The sequence below is a fragment of the Peromyscus maniculatus genome, chromosome 2 (assembly GCF_049852395.1).
Source record: "Peromyscus maniculatus bairdii isolate BWxNUB_F1_BW_parent chromosome 2, HU_Pman_BW_mat_3.1, whole genome shotgun sequence".
NCBI lineage: Eukaryota > Metazoa > Chordata > Mammalia > Rodentia > Cricetidae > Peromyscus > Peromyscus maniculatus.
The window spans coordinates 129,655,117-129,675,581 of NC_134853.1; the positions used below are offsets into that span (position 1 = coordinate 129,655,117).

The 20,465-nt window shown below is 46.1% G+C and overlaps 1 protein-coding gene across 2 annotated transcripts in view; it reads left to right on the forward strand.

Moving 5' to 3' along the window:
- Rab3b (RAB3B, member RAS oncogene family) overlaps positions 1–20,465 on the forward strand; it is a 91,301-nt gene continuing 70,836 nt past the window's right edge. The window contains exon 1 of one of the 2 annotated variants that reach the window (XM_076564737.1): positions 1–21. The gene's annotated coding sequence lies outside the window, so the exon portion shown is untranslated. Of the gene's footprint in view, positions 22–19,453; positions 19,590–20,465 lie in introns of those variants that run through there. The other variant, XM_006977746.4, reaches the window with a different exon arrangement.

Here is a 20,465-nt window from a genome sequence, read left to right on the forward strand (position 1 = left end):
ATAGTTGTGAGTTTTCTCAAGGTACCTACATGTTTTTTCTTTTTCTTTTCAAATGAGAGCAGAGACCACTGACCTGAACAGACCAGCAGTACATCTGTTTGTAGATACATTGGTGGTCGTAATTTGCCTTAAACATCAAAAAATCCCAGAGTATATAGCTCTCCACCAATCATAACTGTGGCTACATGGTTTTTGAAAAAAATTGGTAGATGTTCCAATGGAAATTAGTTCCATGGGATATCAGCATTGTTCTTCTTTACAATGTGGAAATAGTTCTGTGTCTACTTTTTTGTTTTGTTGTCTTGTTTTATTTGCTTTGAGATGGAATCTCACTATGTAGCCAAGGCTGCCCCTGCTTCAAGACAATCTTCATGCTTGGGCTTCCCAATTGCTAGATTACAGGTGTGAACTACCATGCCTAACTCTGTATCTACTTTAAATACTTCATGTTTGATATTGACTTCTGGTTCTCAGCCAGGGCATCCTCAGTTACTAGATAGGGCATGAATCTCTGACAGTGTTTTCATGGTTTTGATGTTGGAAATTGAACCATGTACTTCAAGCATGCCAAGCATGAGCTCTATCGTGGAGCCACACATACCTCCTAGATAAATATACAGTTATTATGTGAGTGTAGACATGTTAACTATACAGCCATATAGATTATTTGAAACATAGATACACATATATAATCTTGTAAAAAGAACATTCATGACTCAAAGAAGCTGAAATTAAATATCAACAAATGAAGAAATTGTGGTGTATTCATTACAAAAGGTATTACACACAGTAAAAAAGAAGGAACTGCTGTTTTTTGTAACATGAATGAACGCTAAGAGTGAAAAGACAAACTCAAGCCAGAACTTCTTTGTGAAACTTAGGGCACTTAGAATTACATACACTTGAGAAGTAGATCAGTGCTTACCTGGCACTGGAGTAGGGGGTGAGTAGGAAGCAACTGAAAAGGCCAGGAGTGAGAATTGTGTGGCGGTAGAAATGTCGATTGTGGAGCTGGGCATGGTGGTGCACATCTTTAATCCCGGCACTCAGGAGGCAGAGGCAGGGACATTAGAAGTTCCAAGTCATCTTTGACTACATAGCAAGTTCAAGGGCTTGGGTGATGTGAAACCTTGTCACAAAACAAATAAATAAAATTCTGTTCCACAGGGACATCAAGCAAGTGGGTTACAACAGCAGGACAGATCGATGCTGTGGGTCTCAGACACTATCTGATGACATTCTTAGCTTTTGACTTCATTTTGTTTTGTTTTTTTAGTTTTTAGGGTTTTTTTTGTTTGTTTGTTTTGTTTTGTTTTTTCAAGACAGGGTTTCTCTCTGTAGCCTTGGTTGTCTTGGAACTCAACCTGTAGACCAGGCTGGCCTCAAACTCATAGAGATCTGCCTGCCTCTGTCTCCTGAGTGCTGGGATTAAAAGCATGTGCCACCACTGCCCAGCTCATTCTTAGCGTTTGAGTCAGCAGAAGTTAGTGGTCTGTTAGGACAGTACATTCTAAACGATAGTCCTCAAGACGTCCCGTCCGGTCAGACACAGAAGCGGACAGTGAATGGCTGTTCAGGGAATAACGATAGGAGATAATTTGGCTTTGTGTCTGGATCATTCCAGCTCTCAATCTTGAAGTACTGATCAGTCATCCTCACAGAATCCTTAACATGGGGGTGGCTTTTTTCTAGGAACTTCTGTTGTCATGGTTATACAGGTGTGCACATCGGTCAACACCGAAACCAAAACACAAACATTTTGTCACGTGTAACTTGTACCTTCATATATTTAACTTAAACACATTTATCTCGATTCTCCAAAGTAAAATCTTTCTGAAAGTCTAGTTTGACTGACTGACTTAACAGTGACTGCTGTGTGAGCTGACGAGGTAATATATAAGGCCTTCTAAATAAAGTGATTTGAAACCAAGTGTTCGATTAAAATATACTTAAGACACATGATAGGCTACATTAATTGTATCAAGTCACACATACCACCTCCTAAGGTAACTACCTTCCTGTGTAATGCCAGGAAGGAGTCACGTCCCCTCTGCCTGCAGTAAAAATGTTATGGAAGATTTGACAAGCTAAACTGAAGCACAAATAGGTGGCCAGAAAACAGATTTCTGAATTCAAGAATTCAGATGTAGAACAATTTGAGTGACCCAGGGAAACCATTTGAGTGAGCAGCTGAGATACTCTGACCTCTTCAATACCAAAACATTTCATTGATAAATCCACTGGTAATCAAATTTCCGTTCTTCAAAGATGAGGTAAGCAGATGAAAAGTACTTTTAAGGTACATGAGAAAGTCCAACATTTAGTTATTAAGTAATAAGTCTTTGTTGGTATACCTGCCAGACCTTAAGAAAGGGAGTAACTAATCAACAGATAACAAATTCTTTAGCAAATGAGATAGTTTCTCATGTGATATTTTGGATTAAGAGTCTGTGAAGTGGAATCTTTGCTTTACTGGGACAATCAATGCTGGTTAGCTGGGGCCACCCCTGGGCAGGTGTTTCTGGGTTGTCTAAGAAGAGGCTAGGTAACAAGGAGGGCCCAAAGAGGGACAGGCAGGGAGGGATGCATGGATTTCCCTGGGAAGGGGAAATAGAAGAGATCTTCTGGGTAGACTGGGGGCCACTAGGGACAGGAACATGAGGGATTGGGTTGTCAGGGTAGATGGAGGGGGAGAGGTAGGTGGCCATCTCCTGTAATTAGATTGGTAACTACCCCATTGTCTTCAGAGAGCCTTCATCCAGTGACTGATGGAAACAGATGTAGAGATCCACAGCCAAGCATGGGGCGGAGCGAGGGGAATCCTGATGAAGAGAGGGAGGAAGGATTGTACAAGCCAGGGGGGTCATTAACAAGGAAACCTACAGAAACAACTAACCTGGGCTTGTAGGAGCTCACAGACTCTGAACCAACAGGTAAGGAGGCTGCATGGGACCGACCTAGGCCTTCTACATATGTGTGACAGTTGTGTAGCTTGATCTGCTTGTGGGACTCCTAGTGGTGGGAACAGGGTCTGTCCCTAATGCTTTGGCTGGCTTCTAGGAATTCCTCACACTGGGTTGCCTGGCCCAGCCTTAATACAAGGAGAGGAGCTTAGTCCTACCTCACCTTGATATGCCATGCTTTGTGACCCCATTGAGAGGTCTGCCCCTTCCTGAACAGAAAGTGGATTGGGGGGAGGGAGAGGGGATGGGAGAGGAGGAGGGGAAACTGGTGAGGTGTTGTAGAATATTAGTTTAAAATGTGTTACATTCATTTATGCTGTGGAGTATTTGTTTAATGATGTAAAGATGTGTTGCATTCTTTTGTTACATTTGTTTAATTATGTAAAGACATATTACTTTGCCTGCCTAAAACACCTGATTGGTCTAATAAAGAGCTAAATGGCCAATAGCTAGGCAGGAGAGAAAAATAGGAGGGGCTGCCAGGCAGAGGGAATAAATAGGAGGAGAAACCTAGGGAAGACAGTGAGGAGCAAGAAAAGGAGGAGAGGAGGACTCCAGGGGCCAGCCACCCAGTCACACAACCAGCCCCGGAGTAAGAAGGAAAGAAAGAAATATAGAATAAAGAAAGGAGGGGCTGAAGAGATGGCTCAGTGGTTAAGAGCACTAGCTGTTCTTTCAGAGGTCCTGAGTTCAATTCCAAGCACCCACATGGCAGCTCACAACCATCCGTAACTTCAGTTCCAAGGGATCTGACACTCTCACACCAATGCACATAAAATAAATTATTTAAAAAAGAATAAAGATCAGAGGCAAAAATAGTTCAAGAGAAATGGAATACTTTAAGTTAGAAAAGCTTGTAGCTATAATGGTCTTATTAAATAAGAAACACAGAGCCAAATGCAGAGTTAAAAGCCCAAGAGGTCAGAGAGCAGTAGCTGAGAGCTGAGACCAAGACCGCCTTCTTACCACCCGCTGTCACTGCCGTCCTTCCCCTCAGAAAGAGACCTACTTCCTGTGTCTGTTTTTTTATTGACTTTCTGCTCTGCTTTCTCATTGGTTGTAAACCCAACCACATGACCTCCTTTTTGTTTGTTTGTTTGTTTGTTTGTTTTTTTCAGACAGGGTTTCTCCGTGTAGCTTTGCACCTTTCCTGGAACTCACTTTGTAGACCAGGCTGGCCTCGAACTCGCAGAGATCCTCCTGCCTCTGCCCCCCAAGTGCTGGGATTAAAGGCGTGTGCCACCACCGCCCGGCTCTGTCTTGGTTTTTGGGACAAGGTCTTTCTGTGAAACCCCAGCTGACCTCAAACCGCAATCATCCTACCTCAGACTCTCAAGTGCTAGGATTATAGGCAGGGGCCGCCACACCCCTGCTTTCTCTAAATAAATTTTACATTCATTGCTCTCTGTGAAACATCATCCCCCCACCCCCTTTTATCTTTGGCTTGGTAGTCTTCACTGACCGTCTTCCTCCATTCTTGTCAATTTTAAGTCCAAAATCAATGTCGTTGTTTAAATGGTGGCATAACTTGACCCCAATTCTCCAGTTTCATGGTATATTGTTCTCTTAACATGCCGGTCCAGCTGTGTAGCCTGCATGTACTAGAATCTTCCACGCACTGTCCTGCTGTGTGAACAAAGTTCACATAGAACCTTCTTTACTCTCCTGGGAGGAAAGCCTCTACCTGAATAAGGAACATCTGCCAGGGGCAAGATGCGCCCACCTCCCATCATCAGTGCAACCTAGGAGCTCAAGGGCAATGTGCAAGCAGCCCCATTCCTCCCTGAGACCTTCTGTGTCCTGAGAACATCTGGAACATCTGGTGAGAGTGAAGGTAAACACCGTGCGCCTGTGAATGCTCTTTCTGTCCCCGATTTGAGCCCTGAGCTATTTTGGAACAAATGCTTCAGAGAAGCCCAGGTAAGGAGCTCTTGGTCAGTATTTCCCAGAGTCCCCTGGTTCTCTTGAATCTCACATTCCACTTCAATTCCTCAGCACCAGTCACTGGTGAGTAGAGTACAGCCACCCTTGACTTCTTCCTGGTACCCAGAGACCTTGCGGCCTTGACAGGTTTCCATAAGAGAACTGGGGCAAGCCTGCAGAAAAATGTAAGGGAACTCAGCTACTATCACAGAAGCTACTACTTGGAAAGGTCAAGGACTTTTCCAAAGGTCAAGCCATGGCTTAAGAAGTGTTGGTGATATTTTAGCTTTTGTATATAAATTAGCTGGTTCCTACAGTGGTTTTCTTGAGTGCTTCCAAGAACTCCTAACAGTGTATTTATCTAAAATGCCTATCAAGCATCCAAGGCCAAATGATCTCCTGAACTAAGATAAAACCCTTATGGAGGGCTGGAGAGATGGCTCTGAGGTTAAGAGCACCGACTGCTCTTCCAGAGGTCCTGAGTTCAATTCCCAGCAACCACATGGTGGCTCACAACCATCTGTAATGAGATCTGGTGCCCTCTTCTGGCCTGCAGGGATACATGCAGACAGAACCCTGTATACATACATACATACATACATACATACATACATACATAATAAAGAAAGAAAGAAAGAAAGAAAGAAAGAAAGAAAGAAAGAAAGAAAGAAAGAAAGAAAGAAAGAAAGAAAGAAAGAAAGAAAGAAAAAGAAATGGCTGAGCAGTTAAGAGCACTTACTGCTCTTTCAGGGGACCCACTTAGATCTCAAATTCCACATGGCAACTCATCATCCCCTGCTGTGGGATGTTCTGTATGTCCTGTGGGAGCCCTTCTTGGGTTCTTTGTGGCGTTACCCAGCAGGTCCGCATAGAGGATGATTAGGACCATGGGCCTGAGTGCAGGTGTCTGAGATGGTCTGCACTTGGCTGTGCTGGGGGATGGTCTGTATGTCAAGTTGTTCTGATTGATCAATAAATAAAACCTGATCGGCTGTGGCTAGGCAGGAAGGATAGGCGGGACTAACAGAGAGGAGAAATAAAAGGACAGGAAGGCAGAAGGACTGACTGCCAGATGCCGCCATGACCAGCAGCATGTGAAGATGCCGGTGGGCCACCAGCCACGTGGCAAGGTATAGATTTATGGAAATGGACTAATTTAAGCTATAAGCACAGTTAGCAAGAAGCCTGCCACGGCCATACAGTTTGTAAGCAATATAAGTCTCTGTGTTTACTTGGTTGGGTCTGAGCGGCTGTGGGACTGGCGGGTGACAGAGATTTGTCCTGACTGTGGGCAAGGCAGGAAAACTCTAGCAACAATCCCCTATAACTTCAAGGCATCTGACTCCCTCTTCTGGCCACCAGGGGCTCCTGGTGTACATGTGCACGGTGCTCTTAGGCTCATACAGGCTCACATTCACAAATAAGAATGAATGAATGGCCGGGCGGTGGTGGCGCACGCCTTTAATCCCAGCACTCGGGAGGCAGAGGCAGGCGGATCTCTGTGAGTTCGAGGCCAACCTGGGATACCAAGTGAGTTCCAGGAAAGGCGCAAAGCTACACAGAGAAACCCTGTCTCGAAAAACCAAAAAAAAAAAGATTGAATGAATGAATGAATAACTACCCTTATGGAAACAACACCTGTCTCCTAGGTCAGGTGGATAGCTTTTTTTCTTGTGCAATTTAAGCTGAGACCCTCCTTTCTTATATAGCCTTACTAACATTATAGACTCCTAACTTCTTACCTAACCACTTCTAGGAATGTAGTTTGAGCACATAAATTCCCTTTCTGATATATTAACCAATTTTAGCTCTCAGTTGACCTCCTTCTTTACCACTCCCTTTTGGGGTTGTAAAAGAAAGCCTGATGGTCACTGCCTGAGGAAAACTCTTGTCTGCCTTTATGACCCTGTAAGAATTCAAGCCTGGTGACCTTGCTTTGGATAGAGCACTGCTATCACATGGGTATATAACTGTAAACCTCAGAGACTTAGGAGGGATTTTGGCTGGAAAACTAGATGGAGAACTAAAAAAATGAGATGGAAGATGAGGAAGAGCCAGATGGGGAAGAATGGGATGAGAAAGATCAAGATGGGCCAGAACTAAGATGAGAGAATTAAGATAGAATTTAGAGGGAACGGCAGATAAATGTAGAGAGAAATCAGGCAAGAAAGGAGCTAGGCATGAGAACAGAACTGAAGCTGGGTAAATAGCATTTTTATTACAGAGGAATAAAGTAGATGAACTAAGAGCTTGGTGTACTTAGATTCTTTTCTTGAAAATAGTTCTCACCATTTCATAGTTTCTCTTCTGGGCCCCTGGAAAGAATGTTATTAAGGTGGGTCCTTAATAATACTCGATAGCGGACCTCTTTCCCATCCTTCTGCTTCTCCTTCCTCAGAAATCTGTGTAATGTCTCTTTATGAGATCTTCGATGACTGTCCCATTAACATGATCTTTTCTTTATCTAGTCTCTGCTTTCTTTTTCTTCCACCCAAGTCTAGTCCAAGGTGGTACCTCAAGCTTACTGTGCAGCTAGCTGAAGGTGACCTTGAACTTCTGATCCTCCTTCCTTGTCATTATTGAGTCCAATGAAGATTTCCCCAGTGCTTACATTTTTCTTTTTTTTTAATTTTTATTTATTTATATTTATGTATGAGTGCCCTGCATGTATACCTGCACACCAGAAGAGGACATCAGATCTTATTATAGATGTTCATGAGCCACCATGTGGGTGCTGGGAATTGAACTCAGGACCTCTGGAAGAACAGCCAGTGCTCTTAACCCCTGAGCCATCTCTCCAGCCCACCCTTTTTAAAGATGTATTTATTTAAATTTATTATATATACAATGTTCTGTCTGCATGTATGCCTGCACTCCAAAAGAGAGCACCAGATCTCATTATAGATGGTTGTGAGCCACCATGTTGCTGGGAATTGAACTCTTGACCTCTGGAAGAAAAGCCAGTACTCTTAACCTCTGAGCCTTCTCTTCAGCAACCCCCCACCACCACCAGTGCTAACATTAAAGACAAATATCATAATGCCTAGTTTATCTGGTGTTGGGGATCAAACTTTTTAAAAAAAATTTCTAAGACAGTGTTTCTCTGTGTAGCCCTGGCTGTCCTGGAACTCTCTATATAGACCAGGCGGACCTCGAACTCAGAGATCCGCCTGCCTCTGCCTCCCAAGTGCTGAGATTAAAGCATGTGCCATCAAAGCCTGGCTTCAAATCCAGAACTTTGTTCAAGCAAACACACTACCAACTGAATTCATTCCCCAGTTCTCTTGTTACTTCTTCAAAGTAACTCTCTCGGTGATAATTCTGTCGTTGTGATTGTTTATCTAACTGCCTTTCCGGAGTGTGAGTTCTGTGTATGTGGGGGGGGGGGCTGCTTGCTCGTCACTGTCCTTCTACTCCTTGTTTAGTGAGAGATTGGGCAATCGTAATATCTTAGGGTTGAACATTTCACTGTTTCGTCTCCACAAACCAACAGGAAGTCTAAGGTTCAAAACAGCCCAGAAGAGCGAGCAGCGATATTCTCTCCAAGTTAGGACCATGTGCCAGTGAAGCAGGAAGTGACTGTCTAGATAAATGACGGCTGTTGACAATAGCATCTGAGGTTGAGACAAAGGTCTGTGTAAAAACAGTGAGCTGCAACAACTTCTGAGGAGACAAACCATCCCGTGTGGCCAGAGAATAAGGTCCGAGAGGGTTGATGGTTGGCGATAAATCCATAGAGGAAAAGACCTGATGGACTTACCAAAGGTGTTTGATTTTATCCTACAGAGCAATGAACACTCGCCCCCCCACCCCACCAGTTTTCTTTTTGTTTAGGTCTTCTTAATATCCATGAATACTTAGAAAAGTTACTCAATATTGTGAATCTTAGATTTTTGCTTCTGTTGAATAGTTTATGAGCGACAAAAGATGGTATAAAGAAATCACCCCCGTAGGTGCTTATCAAATGTTCCTTTCCTCTGTTCTGCTCTGTATCTAGGCTAATTTCAGCACCATGGCTGCTGGTCAGCCTACAGGTAGTGCAGTTCCCATTTAGGACACAAGAGGGAGTGTGAGATTAAATCTCAGTAGAGGGCCATAGGGCTTCCATATCAGCCTCCCTTAGCAGGCGCCTGACTTACTTGATGTTAATAACTGATCTTCACTTCCATGGAAATGTAGTTGAAGGAAACATCTTTGGTGAACACAATGTATTTAGTTATAAGAGCTGTCAGTGTTTTCTAAGGTTTTTTTTTTTTTTTTTTTTTTTTTTTTTAGACATTCTCACAATGTAGCCATGGCTGACCTGGAATTCATTAAGTAGACCAGACTGGCCTCCAACCCACAGAACTCGTCCTGCCTCTGCCTTCCAGGGTGCTAGGATTAAAGGTGAGAGGTCTCTGTAAGTAGTTGATGTCACTGAATGTCTCTATATGTACCGCTTCCTTATGCAACACCTTTGAATTTTGTTCCCTTAAGGAGCCCACAAGACTATTCAGATGATCATGGTACAGTGAGAAATGCAGTAACATTAACTAGGAAATGGTAAATGTCAGATGTAAACCCAGACCTGTAGCTAGAGTTTTTCTGCCTTGCCCACAGTCAAGACAAATCTCTGTCATCCGCCAGTCCCACAGCCGCTCAGACCCAACCAAGTAAACACAGAGACTTATATTGCTTACAAACTGTATGGCCGTGGCAGGCTTCTTGCTAACTGTGCTTATAGCTTAAATTAGTCCATTTCCATAAATCTATACCTTGCCACGTGGCTGGTGGCCCACCGGCATCTTCACATGCTGCTGGTCATGGCAGCGGCTGCCAGTCAGTCCTTCTGCCTTCCTGTCCTTTTATTTCTCCTCTCTGTTAGTCCCGCCTATCCTTCCTGCCTAGCCACAGCCGATCAGGTTTTATTTATTGATCAATCAGAACAACTTGACATACAGACCATCCCCCAGTACAGCCAAGTGCAGACCATCTCAGACACCTGCACTCAGGCCCATGGTCCTAATCATCCTCTATGAGGACCTGCTGGGTAACGCCACAAAGAACCCAAGAAGGGCTCCCACAGGACATACAGAACATCCCACAGCACAGACCTATTGGGTCTTAGAACTAATTCTACTCATTATATTTATTTTTAGATCAAGTCCCACACTTGACAGAGAGGGTTCACGGATGAGTGGTAGGTGAAAACTCCTGAGCCTGAGAGAGGACTCTGCAGACTGAGATCACAGACCCTGAGGGCTGAGAGCACAGACTGTCGTGCCGAGTCACTGCTGTGCATATACTGCAGGGGACGGAGCCCTTGAGTGTCAGTCAGTTAGCCGTGGTGACCCTGGGAGACTCACTTACCCTTTCCACATTGATTTCCTCAGGCTGCAAATGAGCTGATCCCTTCTGGCCAGTCAGGTCTCAACTGTCTCTCTCTCACAGAGGATTTCCCTGTTTGTCATTCTAAAACAGCCCCCTCTGCTAGTCACTTATTTCTCCTTATCTTTTCCCCCTCCATTTCAGAGACAAGATCCTGTAGCATGCATCTTAAAAGTTCTTATTAATAGAATCAAACCTGAGGCCAGGTATTGGGGTGAATGCTAGAAGATCAGAGAAGCAGAACAAGCCACAGCCACCTCACCTTGCCAGTTCCTCAGCTGATCCTGCTTCCTCAGACTGGATGCCTCTCAGCTGAACTGCTTCTCAAAAGCCTGAAAGCTTAACCAGCTCTAGTTCCTGGCCCTCACACCTGATATACCTTTCTGCTTTCTGCCATTACTTCCTGGGATTAAAGGCTCACTTCCTGGGATTAAAGGCATGAGTCACCATGCCTGGCTGTTTCCAGTGTGGCTTTAAACTCACAAAGATCCAGATGGATCTCTGCCTCCCAAGTGATAGGATTAAAGGTGTGTGTGCCACCATTTTCTGGCTATCTAGTGGCTGTTCTGTTCTCTCACCCCAGATAAGTTTATTAGGGCACACAATATTTTGGGGAGCACAATATCATCACAGGGTCCCATGTAGCCCAGGTTGGCAGGTTTGCACCACCATGCCCCATTTATGTGGTACTGCGGACAGAGATGAGGGCCTCATGCATGTTAGGCAAGCACTCTACCAACCAAGTTACCCTCCCAACTCTATTCTATTATCTTGTGTGACTACAACCTTATGAATGTTTCTCATTATGTGAAAATTCCCTATGCATTTTTTTTATGTTTGTCTTCCTCCTAGGAGTCTAGCTTCTCTTATACAATATCTATGTGCTTTGTGCCTAGAACACTGATTGGCACATACTAAGTGATCAATAAAATCTTAGTGGAATGAATGGATGGATGGATGGGTGGATGAATGCATGATATAATGGCCAAGAAGTAGGAACAGAGGGCTGCAAAGGCTATGTCAGGAAGATTTTTTATTTATTTATTTATTTTATTTATTTTGGTTTTTCGAGACAGGGTTTCTCTGTGTAGCTTTGCGCCTTTCCTGGAACTCACTTGGTAGCCCAGGCTGGCCTCAAACTCACAGAGATCCGCCTGGCTCTGCCTCCTGAGTGCTGGGATTAAAGGCGTGCGCCACCACCGCCCGGCGTCAGGAAGATTTTAATGAAGACAACTTTCCCAACAATGACAATTATCTAAAAGCAAAGCAGCCAGCTCTAAATGAGGTGGCTCCTTCATCTTCAGAAGGGAGCATGTCAAGACTAGAGATCCCATGTTGCTTTAGTTGGGAAAGGCTAACTCAAGTATCCTTTGACTCCTGGATACAATTGCAAATATTGAATTAAAACCTTGATTACAGGATGCATCTACTCTCCATGTTAAATTATAGAACAGGTATTCTCTCTGTTTGGTAGCTGGCAATGAAGAGGCCCTGAGGGTGGGAGAAGCAGAGATAAGGGAGTTGACAATGATGGGTTCTGACTGAAATGATGGTGGAGTTGACGTCACAAAATAAATTAACACGATTATGAATAATCATTTCAGGGTAGTTAGTGCCTTTACCATTGGGGCCTTGCTCTCTTCTTCAGAACCCACTGTCCTTGTGACTTTTCTTCCTTTTTCAAAGGTTGGTCTTAATTTCCTTTCCCCCCATCTACATCAAATTAGTCACCAAATCTTGTCCTTTTCATCACATAGTGTCTCCCAACTCGGGTCTTATCTTTAAAAAACAAAAACAAAACAAACAAACTAACAAAACTACCTCACCAGCTTTTTTTATTGTTTTTCCTACTCCAAATATCTTAGAACATCCAATCCATTCTTACTATATAGGCTAAGATCTTTCAAAACATAAATGTTAACAACCCGTCCCTCAGATAAAACCCTTCAACAGCTGTGTACTTCCCTGGTCATCAAGTACATCACCCTTCGTGCTGACCTCAGGGCCTGGCCTACCTCTCCTGTCTCGTGCATCACCTGTTCCTCCCATGCTTCAGAGGCACAAGGCTCTCTGAGGCTCTCTGAGGCTCTCTCACGGCATCACATCATTTACTGCCTCATGGATCTTTGCTCATACTGCTCCATCCATCCGGGCAGCTTCTCTAAGCACTTAATGCCTACTGCTCCTTAAATTTCAGGTATGCGTCCCAGGATCAAGCACCAGCCAGGCCTAAGAGCTCAGGCTCCTCCCTGCTGACCTGCTTTCCTATGAGAAAACGGCTATGTTTGGCCCAACGCGTTGTCTTAGTTTCTTCTCCTGGTGCTGTGACTAAGTACCCTGACAGAAGCAGCCTAGGGGTCATAAAGTTCATCTTGGCTTACAGTTCGAGGTGCAGTGTGGACGGGAGGTGAAAGCAGCAGGCGCTTAGAGCAGCGGCTCCCACTGCATCCGTAGACACAGAGGGCGAGAAACATGTGTGCTCAGCCTGCCTTCCCTGTTCATACAGGGTAGCACCCCATCCCTGGGAAAGGGTGCCACCTGCACTGGCTGGGTCTTCCTGCTTCAGTTAACCTAACCAAACTAATCTCTCCAGGCATACCCAAAGTCCCATGGTTCTTGGTTCTGCCAAGCTGACAGCTAACACTAACCATCATGTATATTAACGAGCCTTGTTTACACTTTGCTTCCCCTCCTCCCTGTAGCTAAGAGACCACCAACTAGTTACTGCTTGGGCACATCTGAGATGCTGTGGTTTGTTCCCCTCTTCATAGGCTTAGTGCGAAAGTCAATGAGAAGCCAGATGTGAAACTCCTTGTAAATATTTGTGACCATATTTATTTAGCAGATAACCTCTCAGCCCTTCTAAGGATGATCCAGGGGGGTGCTGTTTTGGAGAGGTGTGGCCTTGGCTTTTGTGGAGTGGAGGTTAGCGTGTCTTACAGCCTACTATCCTGCTGCATGAGACACTGAACTTCTTTGGGTCAGGAACCATGTGTTATTTACCTCCACACATACTAAGTGTGTGTTAGTGAACTTTCCACTACTATGTCAACTATTTGAGGCACTCAGTTTACAATACTAAAAGGTTTATTTTGGAAGTCAAAACCATGATAAATTTGGTCCTGTGGCCAGAGTATATAGTAGAATAAAATTGCTTAGCTCATGGCCAGATCACTAAAGAGAGAGGAAGGGCCTAGAGCTCCATTCTCCCCATTGAAAGGTGTCCTAATGATCTGAAGACTTGCCACTAGGCTGGTCTTCCTATGTTAGTTAGTTTAATGTCAACTTGGCACACGCTAGAGTAATTTGGGAAGAGGGATTCTCAACTGAGAAAAAGCCTCCATAAGATTGGCCTATAAGCAAGTCCGTCAGGCGTTGTCTTGATTAATGATGGACATGGGAGGGCCCAGGCCACTGTGGGTGGTGCCAGCCCAGGCAGGTAGGTGATTCTGGGTTGTATAAGTAACAGCATTCCTCCATGGCTTCTGCCCGGCCTCCCTTTGGTGATGGACTGTCATGCAGAAGTAGAAGTGAAATGAACCCTGTCCTCCCCCAGCTGCTTTTGATCGTGGTGTTTATCACAGCAACAGAAACCCTGACTACGACAGTCTCACTGTCTGCCAGCAGCACCGCTGTATGAACCACGCCTTTACTGTATCAATTCCTGAGAAACAGTTTGGGGCTTAGGAGATATTTTCATCAAGTGAGTGACATCCCAGGGAGAGGAAAAGCTGATGTAGACTCATGGAGATGTTACAGAGCATGTCATCATCTGAGCATGCCCAACGGTTTAATGTGGAAACAGGTCTGGACATGAGAGTATATGGCTAGGAAGGGAGGTAAAGGGTGGAAGAGCCATGTGTTCATGTTGAAGAGGTGGGATTTGGAAGATGGCAGTGGAGTTTCTAAATTGGACTTAGGAAGAGACCTTTGCTGCCATGTGGGGTGGGGTGTAGGCAATACTGATGGCTTGATCAGGGGTAGGACAGTAAGGAGGCTTTAGCCACAGAATTGAAAGGAAGGGATGGTTTAAAGCATTCCCAAGAGGTAGAATAGGCTGGCGTAAGTGAAGGATTAGCAGGGCAGGCAGGCAAGAGAGAGCAGTGGGTGTTGGCTGGGGTCTGGTCACTTGAGTATCTGCATGGCAGATGTTTCCTGTGTGTGTCTCACACTTTATCCCTGCTGGCTGTGCTGTTCTGGCGATGGGGCAACGCTCTTGGTGTGCATTTTAACTACGTTTACTTCATACGGAGATGATGCAAATGGGCAGAGTGGACCCTCATGTTCATTCATTCTGAAATGGAGACGCTGAAATGCAGAGACAAAGGACAGAACAATCAGCACAGCGTGGTGTTGGAGATACTTATCATTTGTGTTGTTATCTAAATCTGTTTCCTCTTCTGATGTAGAGTGGTAAAGACCGTCAGTCTTTTGCTCCCCTGTTTATGTGTGACTTAGACTCCGCCCTAATCATAGGTGGAGTTTATTTATCCCCTTTCTTGAATCTGGCTGGGCTTGGGGCTTGTTTTAGCTAATAGCTGCAAATGAGATTTCTGAGACTTAACCTTTATTTTATTTTCTAACGATTTTTTAAAATTTAATTTTATGTGCATTGGCATGAGGGTGTCAAATTCCTTAGAACTGGACAGTTGTGAGCTGCTATGGGGGTGCCGGGAATTGAACCTAGGTCCTCTGGAAGAGCAGCCACTGCTCTCAACCACTGAGCCATCTCTCCAGCCCCTCTGAGACTTAACTTTAGGATATGTCTTCTACCTTTACCCTTTGGAATACCATCATGAGGCTAATATGTGGTTGGTCTAGACTACTGGTGAGTGAGGCCACATGGAGAAGAACTGTGGTACCCAGTCCTCAGCCAGCACCAAGAGCCAGACTTTCCAACTGGATGCATCTTACAAGTGAGCCCATATGACACTAGGAAAGGGGCCATCCAGCCACCCACAGAATTGTGATAAATAATATATGATCACTGTTCCAAGCAATTGAATTTGGGGAGCTGTTCATTATGACTGGAGTAACTTCTATGTTCACTCCAAATGGCGTCTACTTATGCTGCTACCTACTCTGAGCAGCGATTCTCATTTTATGAAAAACATCAGTTTTATGTCTCATGTAAAAACTGTGGCCCTGGAGCACTGATTTCTCTACCCTAGCAATTAGAAGAAATTTAAGGCAGTTTTATTTGTAGAAATCTTAATGTTAATGTTATCCACTGAATAGCCGCAATGACTCTAATAGAAAATGTCCTGAACCTGGATACAGACTAGAAGACCAGATACCTAGTTCTACCATTTACCAAGTGTGTGATTTAAGCTTTTTTTTTGTCTATAAAAGGGCAATTGACTCCCTGGGAGCGATTTGTAGTGTGGGTTTACCTGTACACTGAGTTAAAAAAAAAAAAAAAAAAGGTGTGTCTTAAAAACTAGGGTATGATCAGGTACCTTGCATTGTTATATTGAGGATAAATGTATTTTCGTGATTGTAATTGATAGTCAATTTGATTGAAGGCAAAAGGCAGAATTTTTTTTCTTTCTTCCTGTTTTTCCTTGGGCCTTTGGATCTAGGAATGATGACAATCTAAAGTAATTTGATTTAGTTTGCTCTTTTCTGTGGTGGTCAAGCTCCAGTGAATAGGGACATAGGCTATTGGGGGCATAAATGGCACAACCCAAATGCAGGATCATTTTATTGTTCCTTTAAGAGCCAAGTGTAATGGTCTCATTGTCACATTTCATAAATCTTGTAACTTCAAACTTCCCCACATGATTTCTGTAAATTCCATGATCTTTTTATTGTTACCTCCATCTCCAGTCTCTCTCTCTCTCTCTCTCTCTCTCTCTCTCTCTCTCTCTCTCTCTCTCTCTCTCTCTCTCTCTTAGGGCAGACTGAAACACTGCTCAACTTCCACACTCAAATATCCCCACATCCCCTTCTCAGAAAGCATCCCTGGGTCTTTCCTAAAGCTTCAGGATCACAGGAGGTGTCACATCATCTGCATGACAAGCCACACATCTCCCTTGGCTGTTCCAGCACTTGTTGACCTTCCCAACATGGAGGGGGGTTGGGGGGATGGGGTGTCGGCTGGGCTTCTTGCTGGGCTGGATCTGTGTAGTAGCTACTTTTATACTGACTTTTTTTTTTTAAGTATGAGTGTGTGTGTGTGTGTGTGTGTAAGTGCACTCACGCGCATGTTATGGCACACACAAAGTCAGAGGACAACCTCAGGCGGCAGCCCTCACCTTCCACCCTGCTTTGATAGGTCTCTTGTCTGAGGCTGCATGTGTCAGGAATCCTCTGGTCTCCACCTCTTATCCCACCAGTGCAGCGCTGGGATCACAGACTGGTCCTACTGTGTCTGGCTTTACCGGGGATCTGGGGATCCGAACTCAGGTCCTCATGCTTGCGGGGACCAGTGCTTCCCCGACCCACGGAGCCATCTCAAGCCCTACACTGACTCCTTACTCCACTTCTTTTTCTTCGCCCTCCCCTCTTACTACCTCGTACTTTGCTGAGTGAATTCCAAATTCTTTTCTCCTCTTTGGTTTTTGTTTGTTTGTTTGTTTGTTTTTCGAGACAGGGTTTCTCTGTGTAGCTTTGCACCTTTCCTGGAACTCACTTGGTAGCCCAGGCTGGCCTCGAACTCAAAGAGATCCTCCTGCCTTTGCTGGGATTAAAGGCATGCGCCACCACTGCCCGGCCTTTGTTTGTTTGTTTTTAACACAGCAATTTGGTCACCCAATTTCCCAAACTTACATTCATCAAGGCCGGGCATTGAAGAAAAGGATCTTCTGTGCACTGGGATCCATGCTTCTAAGAAGGCGGCTGTGGTTAAAAATGGCATTTTTTCTGTTATAACCACCACAGCGTTTCATGTTTACTGAGTGCTTGCTGTGTGCCTGGCCTTCTATCAGGTGCTGTCCAGTATCAATTTCTCATTTGATAGTCACAACAACTCCGAGGCAGTTTTTGTTATTGATTTTCCTAAAGATAAGAAAGGGGTGCCTATGCCAGAATAATGAGGGAGCTGACCTAAGATCACTCAGCCAGCAAGTGGTGGAATAAGGACTTAAAAAACCCTACTCTGTGGATCCACGCTTGTGCTCTTCCTCCTATATTTACATGGCCTTTCAGGCGAGAGAGGAGAAAGCAATCAGACCTGAGGCTACATGAAAGCGATGCCATCTGTTCCCATATTGTTTGACAACTTTGAAAGGGTTGTTTTCTGTTGTCTCGTTGTTCCTGTGAAGGACGGCTAGTTGTTATCCATCTTGTCCAGTTTGAAATGAGAAAATCAACCCAGTCCTTGTGGGAGCAAGTTCAGCATAGGGTGTTGTGGTGTGAGGCAATAGAGGCTGTAGGTGGGTAGGAGGGCCAGGTGAGACTGCAGGTGTTACTGGTGTAGTCACGTAAAGAAGAGGCAGAGGGATGGTTAGGAGACCCCGTATGTGACTGAGGTCACCAGGAGGACGGTGAGGCCACAGCTGGTGAAGACCGTGCCCCAGGGACTGAGATCTGCAGTGCATGAGGGGCAATGGAGCGTCCGTGGTAGAGACCGATAAGGCTGGTGGGCCAAAGAGAGCGAATTTTTGTAGGAGGGTGGGCGTGGCTATGCTGCTCCTACCTCCTGGTGTTAGGACACGTGGAGAATAAGAAAACCAAGAGCCTTTCTGCAGAGGGCCCCCGTGGAGGTAGTGTCCCAGAGGAGGAGACGCTTTCAGTAAAGATAAAGAGGTAACCTGAGTACTCCAGAGCCGGAGATGCAGTGGGTAGAACCGGGGTTCTAGAGGAAAGGGGAAAAGATGGAAGCCAGACAGGCAGTGGGGATTGGACTGGAAGGGCTGGTAAGTGGTCCTAACAAACAGTGTAAGGACTGTGATTCTGAAGGAGAGGCGGAGAGGCTGCACATCTAGGCTGCACATCTGGGCTGGTGAGAAAGACCTTAGACAAGTCTTGATGGAACTGAGAAAAATCTGGCTTTGTTACCGGACTTCTACTTCTAAGATCTGGGGTGGGGATGACTTTGGAAAAGGACAATGCTGGGAGATGGTGGGGCACACCTTTAATTCCAGCACTCAGGCGGCAGAGGCAGGCTGAGCTCTGAGTTCGAGGCCAGCTTGGCCTATGGAGTGAGTTCCAAGACAGCCAGGACTACACAGAGAAACTGTGTCTTGAAAAACAAAAGCAAAACCAAAACTAAAAACAAACAAACAAAAAAATGAAAAGAAAAGGACCACGAGGGCCTGGAGGGATGGCTCAGTGGTTAAGAGCACTGGCTGCTCTTCCAGAGAACCCGGGTTCAATTCCCAGCACCCACATGGCAGCTCATAACTGTCTGTAACTCCACTTCCAGGGGATCCAACACCCTCACACAGACATGTGTGCAGGCAAAACACCAATGCACATTAAAAAACAAATCATTTTAAAAAAGAAAAAAGAAAGAAAAGGAAAATTACCCTAGGCCCAAACTGTCAGTCCAGTGACCTCAGGACAATGCGCAGTGAAGTCTGTACTGATTTGAAGGTGAGAACGCTATTTACCTCTTGACCCTCTTACCACACCTGGAAGAGTGGACCCTCCTAAGGCTCAGACATACACCACCCAGGTCGGCAGGCAGCCTCCATGCTACTGCTGGTAATGGGGAAGCAGTGACAGTTCTTTTAAAGGTCGATGACATTTCAAAAGGTTACTCAGGCTACTGCCCCGGGGAGGGGGGTGGTAGGAAGGAGGCAGGAATTGGAAAGCTGCTGCATTAGTCCAGGCCAGAAGCCATGAATCCTGAACCAGGGTACTTGACACAGAGAAAAGGAAACAGAAGCGGAAGGACGGGATATATTCAGATGGCATCATTACCAGACTCAAAAGGACATGGACCATGAAGGGATGGATGTGTGGGGCAGAGGATGACACCCAACTTCCTGTCTTAGCATCCACTTGTAGACAGGCTGTGCTAGCTAAATTAGCAAAACTCGACACCATCATCATCATTTACATCATCATCAAAGCCCTCTGAACACCCTGTAGGTGCAGACTAAACGGAACGTGGACTAAGAATTAGGGCAGATCATAGTAGTCACCCAGATATAGAAGGTCTGGGGCTCCCAAGAAATTGTGGATTCCCTACACCTGCCAGGGACGGAGGGGCGGGGCGAGTCTTACACGGGTTCCGCCCAGGGGCGGGGCCTGAGCCCAGCGGGAACCCAACCCATCTCTAGCCAGAGCCTCAACCCTCCGTAGCCGAGGTGGGAACCAGACCCGCCCCGCTCGCCTCTCGCCCGCCACCGCCAGGTGCGACAGCCCGGGAGCCAGCTCTTGTCCGAGGTAAGGGGCGCGGCCACAACCCAGCTCCAGGCAGCCCAGGAGCAGGGGACCGAGGGCAAGGCAGCTTAGGGGACTCGGAGAGGGGCTGCGGGAGGCCGCCAGGGACCCACCCGCACAGCAGCAGAGCAGGAGCGTTGGCCTCGCACCCCGGATTCCCAGGTCCGCCGGGGAGCAGCGACCGCTGGGGCTGGGGTGCCGATGAACAGCAACTGCAGGCAGTGAGGGGCGCCTGAAGGAGAGGGAGAGGGTGCCAGGCTGCTGAGGGCAGCGGAGGGGTGCTGAGAGGATGGAGGGAAGGCAAGAGAGAGGCGGGTGTACAGGTGGAGAACTGGGGTGGGCCAGAGGGTCTTTGAGACGAGCACACGAGCAAGGGCTGAAAAGAAGGGGCGCTGGGCAGGAGCGGGTGTCTGGTCGGCTTGAGGATTAGGGCTTCTGGGACGTGAGTGTGGTTTAGCTGGGAGTGAAAGGGTGCAGAACCGAGCCCAGCGGGTACCCGTGTGAGGGTCGCGGTGGATGGAGACAGAGGGGTGGGGCTTGGAGGGGACAAGCTTGAAAGAAGGCAAAGGTGGGAAGTCCTCTGGGTCTACCCCGCCTGCAGAGGGAGTGGCTGGAACTAGGTAGGGGGAGGGTTGTGGCCCCATGTGCGGGCCGGGGGCACCTGAGTTCTGGCCAGGATGGAGGAGGTGGCGCTGGAGTGGAATAGGATCTGGCAGCTGGAAGCAGAGGAACCTTGAGGGAACTTGGAGAGTGGGGTTGTGGGGGTGATGGGTCAGGTTAGCGAGGCGGCCACATGTGGGTGTGGTGGGAATGAGGGCTGAGTACAGCCTTGGCAAAGGCACTAGCTGTGCCTTGGCTCCTCACAGAACGAGGACAGCA